This window comes from Balaenoptera physalus, assembly GCF_965194825.1.
Source record: "Balaenoptera physalus genome assembly, chromosome: 20".
NCBI classification, from domain to species: domain Eukaryota; kingdom Metazoa; phylum Chordata; class Mammalia; order Artiodactyla; family Balaenopteridae; genus Balaenoptera; species Balaenoptera physalus.
In genome coordinates, this window is record NC_138901.1 from 22,821,647 (window position 1) to 22,834,243 (window position 12,597).

Here is a 12,597-nt window from a genome sequence, read left to right on the forward strand (position 1 = left end):
TGCAGGAGGCCACGGAGCAGGCGCAGGGGAGGGGGGTGGGCAGCGGGAATGCCGGGGACATAGCACCTCTGATGCCAGCGCACTTCCCATCTGCCCAGGTGCCAGGCTCTGTAGGCTGGAATGGAACAATTACATCTGGTCCAAACAGATAATCTGAAAAGTACAGACATCCCCCGTTTTCTGAAAGTTCAATTTATGCCCCTTTGCTTTTACAAGAGACCTACATTAGTACCTGTTTTCTTAACTGAAAGAAATTCGAAGAGGATTTTCACTTCTATTAAAAAAAGATGAAAGGGCTTCCCTGGTGGCGCAGTGGATAGGAGTCTGCCTGCCAGTGCAGGGGACACAGGTTCGATCCCAGGTCTGGGAAGATCCCACATGCCGCGGAGCAACTAAGCCCGTGCGCCACAACTACTGAGCCTGCGCTCTAGAGCCCACGAGCCACAACTACTGAGCCCGTGCTCCTCAGCAAGAGAAGCCACCGCAATGGGAAGCCCGCGTACCGCAAGAGTAGCCCCCACTCGCCACAACTAGAGAAAGCCCGCGCGCAGCAACGAAGACCCAACGCAGCCAAAAATAAATAAATAAAATTAAAAAAAAAAAAAGATGAAAGGTGAAAATAGCGTTCAGCATGTTTGCAACAGCCCTTATAGAGGCCTCGAGCATCCCAAGCAGAGAGAGCGGCACCGCCAAGCTCCTTCCCCAGGAACCACACGCAGCACCACGCTGCCGATGCACTGTGAGCATTGGTGCCTTATCTTGATTTATTTTGTGCATTCGTTAGCAAGATGTGTCCTAAGGTAATTGCTTCTTTGCTGTACTCCATTTTGGCTTATGAAAGTTCTCCTAGGAACGCTCTACTTTCAGATAGTGGGGGAAACCTGTACTTACTTGGGTTTCAGAACATGTTAGGCAGTTCTGGCAGAGTGGTGCCTAAAAAGTGTGATGTGGAACCAGAAATTAAACTTACTGTGAAGACCACCTATTGCAGAACTTCCCTGGCGGTCCAGTGGTTAAGACTCCACACTTTCACTGCTGGGGGTGCAGATTCCATCCCCGGTTGGGGAACTAAGATCCTGCATGCCTAACGGTGCAGCCAAAATTTTTTTAAAAAGACCACCTATTGCAAGGAATTCCCAGGTATCTGATTTTTCAAAAGTAGAAACAAAAAAGTAGATAAAATCACTATCCCAGACTGTCTCTGAGTCTCACTCCCTAAACCAGCACCCACCTGTTGAGGATTTCTGGGTGAATCATGGGTGCGGATTTCTGGGTGAATCATGGGTGCGGATTTCAATTCCCAGTTCTATTTGTTCAGGCTAATGTGTGGGTACCCTTGGTGCCCTCATGAGTTGGAGGTGGCCGGGATGGAGAGCTGGGGACGTTAGCACCTTGAATTTGCTCAGAGCTTACTCGTGGAGTTGAAGAAATGATTACAAATTCATTCTGGCTCATCCCAGTGTCCAACAGAATTGAATGCAGCCCACAGAAACAAGCTATGTATGTATTTTAAAATTTTCTAGTAGCCCCATTAAAGAAAGAAACAGGCAAAGTTAATATTAATACATCTTACTAAATCCAATATATCCCAAATAATCTCAATTCAACATGTAATCAACAAAATCATTGAGATGTTATATTGGGTTTGAGGGTTTTTTGGGGGGTTCATTTGTTTTTTGCCCTCTGCCTTTGAAATCAGGAATGTATTTTTACTTAAAGCACATCTTAGTTTGGACCAGCGGTGTTTCAAGTGCTCAACTGCCACCTGTGTCCAGTGGCTCCCAGAGTGGACAGCACAGGTTCAGAAAATAACTAACATTACTAAGTTGCAATATCTAAACCCAGGCAACTTGGAAATCAGGCAAGGACAGAAGAGAGGAAACAAATTACAGCAAGAAAGACTTGGATCAGCTGCAATGGACAAGATCTCGTGAAAGAGGTCAGAGGGATCCTGTGTGTACCTTTCTAGAAGGCAAGAGAGAGGCTAGGATGACTTAGGCAGGATTGGGGAATTTTTTTTTTTCTTATAAATTTATTTACTTTGTCTTCGTTGCGGTGCGTGGGCTTCTCATTGCGGTGGCTTCTCTTGTTGCAGAGCACAGGCTCTAGGCGCACAGGCTTCAGTAGCTGTGGCTCGCGGGCTCTGGAGCACAGGCTCAGTAGTTGTGGCGCACGGGCTTAGTTGCTCCGCGGCATGTGGGATCTTCCCGGACCAGGGATCGAACCCGTGTCCCCTGCACTGTCAGGCAGATTCTTAACCACTGCACCACCAGGGAAGTCCCAGGACTGGGGAATTTTAACTTAACCTAGACTGAGAGATCTAGATGTGTCCTGCCCTCAGAGCGGCTCTGGCCCCCGGGCACTTGCTGTAGGTACAGTCAGACTTCTATCAACCTGTTCAGAAGGTCAGCGGGAGACAGGCAGCCCCGGCCCGAGGCTTGGTGCTGAGGACGACTGTTCTTGCCGAAAGGACTTCAAGGGCTGTCAGTAATGGCTTCAGCTTCAACATTTGGCCTTTGAAGATGGAGATTAATTCTCATTTCTTGAGCTGCTACAGATACATTTAAGGGAGTGAGATCTCTGCACCCCTGGCTCACACAGGCCCCCAGGAGCTCCCACCAAGCCCAGGAACCCTCCGCACCCCAACCTTAGCTCCACATTCACAGGGGCTCTTCAGGCCTCCTGGTGTTGAAAGCAAGGTGGGAAATAAACGTCGATCGGTGCTGTGACTCAAACTATCACTGTTCTTTTATGACCTTACAACCTGGACGCCATCCCTGGTGACAGTTCCTGAAAGGTGCAGTGACAGCCCTTGGGGCAGGAGTCCTCAGGAGGACTTGCTGTCGCCTGAACTTGGGAGAAGTATCTCCCTACTTCCTGAGCTTGATGAGGCTGTGAAGTCCTGGATCCCATCCCCCACGCAGTGCTGCATTCCAGCTCAGCTGTAAGGGAATGAGGCACACTTGGTCCCCCAGAATGCCAACAGAGCATCGCTGATGCTGGACTGCCCTTTGCTCTTGCACAGAGCTCTTCACGTGGTCCATCTGACCACGAATTGAGACCCAGCCTGACCCACCCCCCGGGAAGGGACGCCGGCCGTGTTCGGTACACTCACGGCCCCAGGGCAGCCCGGACCGCTGGGCTCAGGCCTCCAGCCCCCACTGCCGTCTTGGGCTCTGAAGTGTTAACCGCTGTTCCCTGCAGTCCCCACCCTGACCCCTCAGGCACAGTCCTGGTCTTCAGCCACCTGAACCCCTGCCCACTTGGCAGCCTACATGCTTCCTGACAAGTGTCTGACCAACTGCCAACCTCTATTCTCCCCAAGAGCTGTCTGCTCCTCCCTGGCAGCTGGAGTGCCCACTTGGGTTTAAAAATAAACTCACGGGGCTTCCCTGGTGGCGCAGTGGTTGAGAATCTGCCTGCTAATGCAGGGGACACGGGTTCGAGCCCTGGTCTGGGAAGATCCCACATGCCACGGAGCAACTGGGCCCGTGGCCACAATTACTGAGCCTGCGCGTCTGGAGCCTGTGCTCCACAACAAGAGAGGCCGCCATAGCGAGAGGCCCGCGCACCGCGATGAAGAGTGGCCCCCACTTGCCACAACTAGAGAAAGCCCTCACACAGAAACGAAGACCAACACAGCCATAAATAAATAAATAAATAAATAAATTTAAAAAAAAAAAAAAAAAAAAAAAAAAAAAAAAAAAAAATAAAAATAAACTCACGCTCTGCCTTTCTTCAGCCTGACCCCTGTAACTTCCTCCAGGTTAAGCCTGATCCTGGCAGCTGCTGAAAGTAAGGGGCTGCCATCACTCCAGAGGCCACCGCAGGAACGTGTTCCAGCGTCTCCACTGGGGACAGACCGTATGAAGTTTGTCCCAGAAAACTCTGTTTTGTCATGAGATGATTGTCACTTCTCTGGGGGTCATTCCCAGGTTGAGGTGTGGTTGAGGGCACAGGGGTAGGGTGGTGGGAAGCAGGGCTGATCGTAGGGGGAGAGTGACTCCCAGGTTGACATCATTACAAAACCGTAGTCTCGAAACAACCTAAATGTCCATGGACAGATGAATGGATAAAGAAGATGTGGTACATATATACAATGGAACACTACTCAGCCATAAAAAAAGAATAAAATAATGCCATTTGCAGCAACATGGATGCAACTAGAGATCATCATACTAAGTGAAGTAAGTCAGAAAGAGAAAGACAAATACCATATGACATCACTTATATGTGAGATCTAAAATATGACACAAATGAGCCTATCTACGAAACAGAAACAGACTCACGGACATAGAGAACAGACTTGGGGAAGCGATGGAGTGGGAGATTGGGGTGAGCAGACGTAAGCTATTATGTATGGAATGGATAAACAATAAGGTCCTCCTGTATAGCACACAGAACTATATTCAGTATCCTATGATAAACCATAATGGAAAAGAATTAAAAAAGAGAATATATATATGTATAATTGAATCACTCTGCTGTACGGCAGAAATTAACACAACATTGTAAATCAACTATACTTCAATTAAAGAAATAAGTAAGTAAAATTAAAAAAACCAAAACCAAAAACAAACAGTAGTCTCCCACCTCAGGTAGGTGCTCGCAGCAACGGCACAGGCACACCTGCATTTGCCTGGCTGATGCTCTTCCCTCTGCCCATCATTTAATCCCACCTCCTTTGCTCCCTACAAACTCACCCCATCCCACCCCTTCTCACCCAGATAACCACTCGCCTCCTACTTCACACTCAAACTGAAACCCCACTCTTAAGCCCTGCCAGGGTCCCACTTGCATTCTTACCAGTGCTCTTGAGTCCTTCCCCCCAAAGGTCAATCCCTCTTTACCTTGAACCCCAACCCCACCTACCTTCTCAGGACATCATTCTGCCATTAATTTTTTTTAAGTTTTACTTATTTATTTATTTAGGCTTAGTTGCAGCACATGGGATCTTCGTTGCAGCACGTGAACTCTTAGTTGCAGCATGCGTGTGGGATCTAGTTCTCCGACCGGGGATCGAACCCGGGCCCCCTGCATTGGGAGAGCAGAGTCCTACCCACTGGACCACCAGGGAAGTCCCCATTCTGTCATTTACTAATCCTCTCCCCTGATAGCTTCTACTTCTTTCCAAACTCAAGACCTTTCCATCTTTACAAACAAAACCACCACCACCAGAACACCCCTGGCTACCAGCCCCGAATCTTCACAGCCACGCTTGTTTTTTTTTTTTAGAGGTTTTCTCTAGATTCTCTCCCTATCCTCTCTCCTTTTTTCTCCTCTGCTGCCTCTCATCGTTTTTTGTTTTTTTTTTAAATTTATTTATTTATGGCTGTGTTGGGTCTTCGTTTCTGTGCGAGGGCTTTCTCTAGTTGCGGCAAGTGGGGGCCACTCTTCATCGCGGTGCGCGGGCCTCTCATTATCGCGGCCTCTCTTGTTGCGGAGCACAGGCTCCAGACGCGCAGGCTCAGTAGTTGTGGTTCACGGGCCCAGTTGCTCCGCGGCATGTGGGATCTTCCCAGACCAGGGATCGAACCCGTGTCCCCTGCATTGGCAGGCAGATTCTCAACCACTGCGCCACCAGGGAAGCCCAGCCACACTTCTTGATGGAATTGGCTGCTCCTACCATCACATTTCCTCATCAATCATCCAGTCCTTGGAGCAAACACTGGAGGTTGTCAACTCCAAATCCATCTCTTTCTCTATCCCATCATCCGGATCCTGGCAACGGCCAGCTCCACTCCTCCAGCCACGCCCTCTCCAGTCGCTCCTCAATGCAGAGCTCTGGCTCACCTGCCTGTTCCCTACCTGCCTTTCCAGCTCATTTCAGGTCCACCTTTCCCCTAGACTCCAACCTTAGGAATCTCTTTCAGTTTCTTGAAGTTTTTCATCCTGGGACCTTCTTCCCACTTATGACGTGACCCTCATTTTATCCAGCTAACTCCTATTCATCATTTAGGTCTGAATGGATGTGGCTTGCTCCAGAAAGACACCTGGGTTGGGTGTCTCCCCCACATGTTCTTGGAACACTTGTTCTCCTTCCTAGATCAGAGCACTCAGCACACTCCATCACACTAGCCTGTCCGCGCACGCTTCCCACCCTCCAGACAGCATCAGCTCCATGACGGGTGGGCAGAGCCTGCCTTTCACAGTATCATATTCCCAGCATGTAATCTGGTGCCTGCAATATTCATGGTGCTTAATGTTTGTCAAGTAAAAAAAAAAAAGCAGTGCCATCCAAAGACTAAATTGGACTGGATTGGATAGTTGTGCACTGGGCTAGGGGAAAAAAATAGGAAATATTAAACTGGACCTGAAAATCCAGACTGGCTCACAACTGTCCTGTTTTTTGTTTTTTAGTTTGTTTTTTTTGGCCACACCGTGGAGTCTTAACCACTGGCCCGCCAGGGAAGCCCCTGTCGTGTTGAACTGGGGTTTAATCTGGAATGTGAATGATCTTTGGGGTGTGGAAGCAAAACAGTTTCATTTGAGACATACCCCATAGCAGGTGTTCACTCTGGAAATTTCTTTCCCAATGCACAACAGAAAGAATAACTGACTTGTTACTGTAAAAAAGAATTGGGATTATATTCCCAATCGCACACCCTCTCCCTCAACCATATTTCCTCTGAGCCTTTCCAGGTTTATTGGTGGAAACACCATTCTTCCCACCAAGTACCCTCATGTATGAAGCCTTAGAACTCACAGCCCCTAGTTAGTAAGGGCTTACTGTGGGTCGGGCACTGGCGCAGCATCTCAGGTGACGCTCACGCTCACCAAATGCAGGCCTATTTTAGCCCTGCTTGACAGATAAGGAAACCCAGCCTTAGAGGACACGCCCCCTTGAACCCACTATGTTGCTTGTAACGTTCATCTGACCCTGTTAACTTTTATGTAAAGGTCCTATTTTCTACAACTCTGTAAAGGCACTCAGGGAGTCTCGTTTTCCGTCTTTTTGCAACTTCTGCAGAGTTTTTTTTTTTTTTTGGTTTTGTTTTTTAAGAGTATTTTTTTTTTAACTTGCTTTTTAAAAATAATTACTTAATTAATTAATTAATTTTTGACTGTGTTGGGTCTTCGTTTCTGTGCGAGGGCTTTCTCTAGTTGCGGCGAGCGGGGGCCACCCCCCATCGCGGTGCGCGGGCCTCTCACTATCGCGGCCTCTCTTGTTGCGGAGCACAGGCTCCAGACGCACAGGCTCAGTAGTTGTGGCTCACGGGCCTAGTTGCTCCGCGGCATGTGGGATCTTCCCAGACCAGGGCTCGAACCCGTGTCCCCTGCATTGGCAGGCAGATTCTCAACCACTGTGCCATGAGGGAAGCCCTGCAGAGTTTTTTTTATGTGGGGCTACCTAACATCCTTGTTGGGGAGGACGCTAATACATGACACCCTGTGCAGTTGCTGTGGCCCAGAGCGGAGACGGTGGAGCTATGAGGTAGAACAGGCCTGCTGCTCCAACACAAGAGCCGGCCACTAGCTTCAAAGGACCTCCATGGGTTCTTTCCTTTTCTGAGTAATTCATAAACTTCAAAGATTTATAGTGTTTACTTACTAAAATACTTGCCCAGCCTCTCCAGGAGCTTCAGAGGAAAGAATAAAAGAAAAAAAATCCTAATAGTCAGTGTTGTTGAAAGGGGGATGGAGACTAAAATCCTGTTTATTCAGACAGAACTGCAGAATCGGAAAATGAGAGGGACTTGAGAAAGTATCTGTCCTATTTCCCGCTTGATTCCTGCTGCAAAACCCCCAGTTTAGCCTTTGTGTGAATTACAATGATGGGAAACACACCACCTCAAAACCCTAGAGATTCTTTATCAGAAAGCTTAAATTGTAACCACGTTCTTCCTCCCTCCGATTCCTCCTTCCTAGTGTCCTCTTATCTTCCTAGGACTGTCCTTTTTTTTTTTTTTTTTCCGCTCCGCTGCATGCGGGATCTTAGTTCCCTGACCAGGGATCGATCCGGTGCCCCCTGCAGTGGAATCCTGGAGTCCTAACCACTGAACCACCAGGGAATTCCTAGGCGAGTCCTTTAACTGCGAGGACTGCTCCTATTTCCCCAGTGCAAGTCTTCTCTCCCTCAAGCTAAAGATCCTTTCGAATTCCTTAAGTGCCCTTCACAGGCTAGGGACCCAGGTCTTGCCCTGTCCTGTTATTCTCCTCTGGACATGCCCCAACCTACCCATGTTCCTCCTAAAGCACGTTGCCCAGAAAAAGAGAATACTCCAGTGTGTCACGACCAATAGAGCCAGAGCAGCGGGCCCATTACCATCCTTGATGAGGAAACCTCACTTCTACAGAAGCAGTAACTGTGCTCTGATCAGACCACATCAGAAATGTGTATTTACTGGCCTTCATCTTACCATGATTTGGCCTAAATCTGTAGATGTTAAATCTGAGAAAGTTATGGGGGCTAAATTTAATAATAGCTTTTTGTTTTTAGGAAGGAGCCAAAACTACATGTCAATCCTTGTTCAGAGGATGTATTATACGAAGACACTAGAAATTACGAAATTAGGCTCGGAGAGACAGCTGAAGACGCCCCATCAAGCACCTGCACAGTCTTCGTTTTTGGTGAGCACTTGCAAATTCACTTCTGGGAAGCTCTCTCTCCTGTTCTCTTTAGAACACGGTGTTGAGGGTTGCTAGGAGCACAAAGTATAAAACTGAAGGCATCCAGCGAAGTAGGTCTACAAATGCTGGTGTGAAAAGTGCTCCAAGATGTAGGAAGTGAAAAAATAAGACATGGAGGTGTCTATAGGATGACACCTCATACGTAGACTGACATATGCACAGGAGAAACCTGTGTAGAATTCACAAAAACAGACCAGCATCTTACACTTGGGGAGAAAAACTGTTGGGAAAGGGATATTTACTCTTCACCCACTTAACACATTTTGGTACTTTGAATTTTTAAGACATGTGCATGTATATTACTTTTTAAAAAATATAAATGTATTTATTTATTTATTTTTGGCTGCGTTGGGTCTTTGTTGCTATGCGCGGGCTTTCTCCAGTTGCAGCGAGCGGGGGTTACTCTTCGTTGTGTTGCGCGGGCTTCTCATTGCGGTGGCTTCTCTTGCTGTGGACCACGGGCTCTAGGCGCGTGGGCTCAATAGCTGTGGCTCGCGGGCTCTAGAGCGCAGGCTCAGTCGTTGTGGCACACGGGCTTAGTTGCCCTGCGGCATGTGGGATCTTAGTTCCCTGATCAAATGCATGTCCCCTGCACTGGAAGGCGGATTCTTAACCACTGGACCCAGGGAAGTCCCTACTCTTCCTTCTAGCTGTTTCCTGGGATCATAGCCGACAACTCAAAGAGCTGGCTTGAGCGGCTGCTCACTGCCTAGGGTCAATTAAGATAAAGGAAAACAGTTCCTACCCCACACTATGTGTCTTCTAGGTCAACAAGCCCCCCAAAGCAGACCACTGGAACTAAACACCATAATCACAAGCTGGTCTATAATCACAACTGGTTCAAAAGCTGTAGCTCAGGCTTCCCTGGTGGCGCAGTAAAGAATCCGCCTGCCAGTGCAGGGGACACGGGTTTGAGCCCTGATCCTGGAAGATCCCACATGCCGCAGAGCAACTAAGCCCGTGAGCCACAACTACTGAGCCCGCGCTCTAGAGCCCGTGAGCCACAGCTACTGAGTCCGCGCTCTAGAGCCCGTGCTCCACAAGAGAAGCCACTGCAATGAGAAGCCCGCGCACCACAACGAAGAGTGCTGCAACTAGAGAAAGCCCATGCGCAACAAAGACCCAACGCAGCCAACAATAAATAAATTTATATATTAAAAAAAAAGCTGTAGCTCCTTTGTCTGTGATCATTTCCCCATCTGAATGTGAAGTAAACAATCCACTGACAATTCTCACTCACTCTGTTTCCAGGGCTTTTGGCATTAAGTGTCTTAAGGAGCCCAAATCCTTATGCAGACCACTCTGCAGTCAGAAGTTGAGGCCTGTCGTTGCTCTCAACAGCACCTGGGTACAGGATCGAACATCAGTCTCTGCCTGCTGGGCAGAAGCCACAGCTGCAACACGCTTGCAGGAAAATGGGCCAGGCTGAAGGAGCTCCCTGTCAGTGTTTTTCAATGTTTCCAGAGCAAAGATAAAATTTCACTTTCACGGGACTGACTATACAAACTAAAAATAAAATGGAAAAAAGCTATCTAGTTCTGTATCATTTTTCCCCATGGTCACGTCCCATTCAGGTCACTGGCTATGCACCGAAATCGGTTATGAACAGTTGCTTGGTTCTGCCTTGCCTGGAGTTTAAGGCTGTCAGCCAGCCCATACCCTGTGTGATGGCCCCGCAGAGCAGAGCAGACAAGGATACTTGTGGGAGGTTCGGCCGAGAGTAAAGAGGGAATCCGGTCAGCTTTTCCTTGAGGCGCTAGCAGTGGGCTTCCATAGGTTTTCTTTCACAATCCCTGAATCTCGTTTAAAGTAGGCATAGCATGTCAAGGGCAGGGCAAGGAAATGCTGTGCCATTTCCTCAGGATTGAGAGGGCAGGAGAGAAAACCAACTGACAGCGGATGCTTGTTACCATGTCATCATCTTTTTTCCTTTTGTTTTCCAACCCCGAGTCACTTCCTATTTCTAATTTCCTCAAAGATGTTATAAAATGTAGGGTGGAGAAACTCTGAAGTAAAGACACCAACTCGTTCATATACAAGGTGGGATGGTTCTTGGTCTAGTCAAAGTCAGAAGCCAGAAGTCCTGAGTGCATATTGGAGGATGTTTTGAAAATTTATGCTTCGGGGGGAGGGATAAATTGGGACATTGGGATTGACATACACACACTACTATATATAAAATAGATAACTAATAAGAACCTAGTGTATAGCACAAGGAACTCTTCTCAATACTCTGTAATGACCTATATGGGAAAAGAATCTAAAAAAGTGGATATATGTGAATGTATAACTGATTCGCTTTGCTGTACAACAGAAACACAACATTTTAAATCAACTATACTCCAATAAAAAAAAAAACTTATGTTTAAACATCTAGTTGGAGACAGCATTCTTCCCAGCGGCCCCCGCCCCTCCGCCAAATAACTTATGGACTATCCCACTGATTCCAGGTGAGTGTGTGAATCACCTGCAGTCCTCCACTCCAGCCAGCCATCAATCTGAGCTGACACATGAGATGACACTCATGTGCTATGTCAGGTTTAAACCTCCTTGAACAGAGATCATTCAGAACAATTTCCCTCTCGCTTTTATTCTGGCCCACGTTTCACGTTTTTATTTTTTTCCTAAGTGGTTCTCAAACCTTAATATACATAAGAATTACCTAGAGAGAATTTTTGGGTGATGTCACTATTCTGTATCTTCCAGTGGTAGTTGCTCAATGCATGCATTTGTAACTATACACTAAAAAGGGTGAATTTTACATCATGTAAATTACACCTTAATAAAAGATTTTTTAAAAAATCACCTGGAGAACTTATTAGTTCTTATTATAGGCCTCAGATGGGTCCAAGGAACCAACATCTTAATAGGAATTCCCTGTTACTTCTTCACAGGTGGTCCAAGGGTCACATTTGGAAAAAATGCTGTAAACACAGCAAGGTCTACCCAGCTGGATCCACCCCCTGCCACAGTGAGAGCCCCACTAATATCTGCTTCTGCACTTCGCTAGGAAAAGAGCATAGGATGCTGGATTAAGCCACTGGGCAATCAATTTGCAGACGTGTATTCTGTTCTCAGCTCCGCCTCAACCCCCCTATCCTTTATGCCCCTGTGTAACATGCTTCCAACTTGAAATAACTAAAGGAGGCAAACCCTAAAAGTATTACGTTAAGATTGGTATAAGCCCTTAAACCCTTAGAAATACTGTTTTAATCTCTATGTAGTAAAGAAAACAGACTTTAACTTTGATGCAACACCTTTTCCAGGTACTCATATCTGTTCTGATGGCAAATCTGCCAAAGAATCCGCTTTCCAAACTAGCAGTGACTTAACAGCTCCAACAGCTTTCAAACGGCTCACAAGTTTATTACCAAATATGGTTTGGCTGACCAGTTTACAATCTGTGCCGCTGAGGGTGGGCTTGACGCATGAACTATTTTGTCACTCAGTCAGCTATTCTGTGTCTGGGGTAACAGAGGGCATTGTTGGAATAAATGCTACCCTCTCCTCAGCCCTCTCCCACATCCTCTATTCTCACAAAGTGGATTAGTCATACCAAGACTGGTCTACGTCTGTGAGGAGCATCTTTCTCAGAAGGCACTCCTCTTCTCCAGGCCTCGAGAACCAAAGGGAGCCAGAGATCGGGTATGTTCCTGGTTTCTGTGCTTAGACCTTAGCCTCCACCCTTAAGGTCACCTACCCCTCCAGACTGTAATGCCACAAACACGCCAAATCCTTTTAGCCACAGCCATCCCAGAGGAGTTCTAACCCAGCTATGAAAAAGGGCATCTTTTGAGCCCAAACCTCTACTTGGAAAATTTCCTGCTCATGTATTTCCACTGAGATCAACTTACAGGTGAATGTATGGGAAGAGATTTTCATATCAGGTTTTCTGTGTAAACCATTAAGCTCTTGGGCACTATTTGATACAAAGAATGGGGTAAAAATCTTCAATATGACATTTCC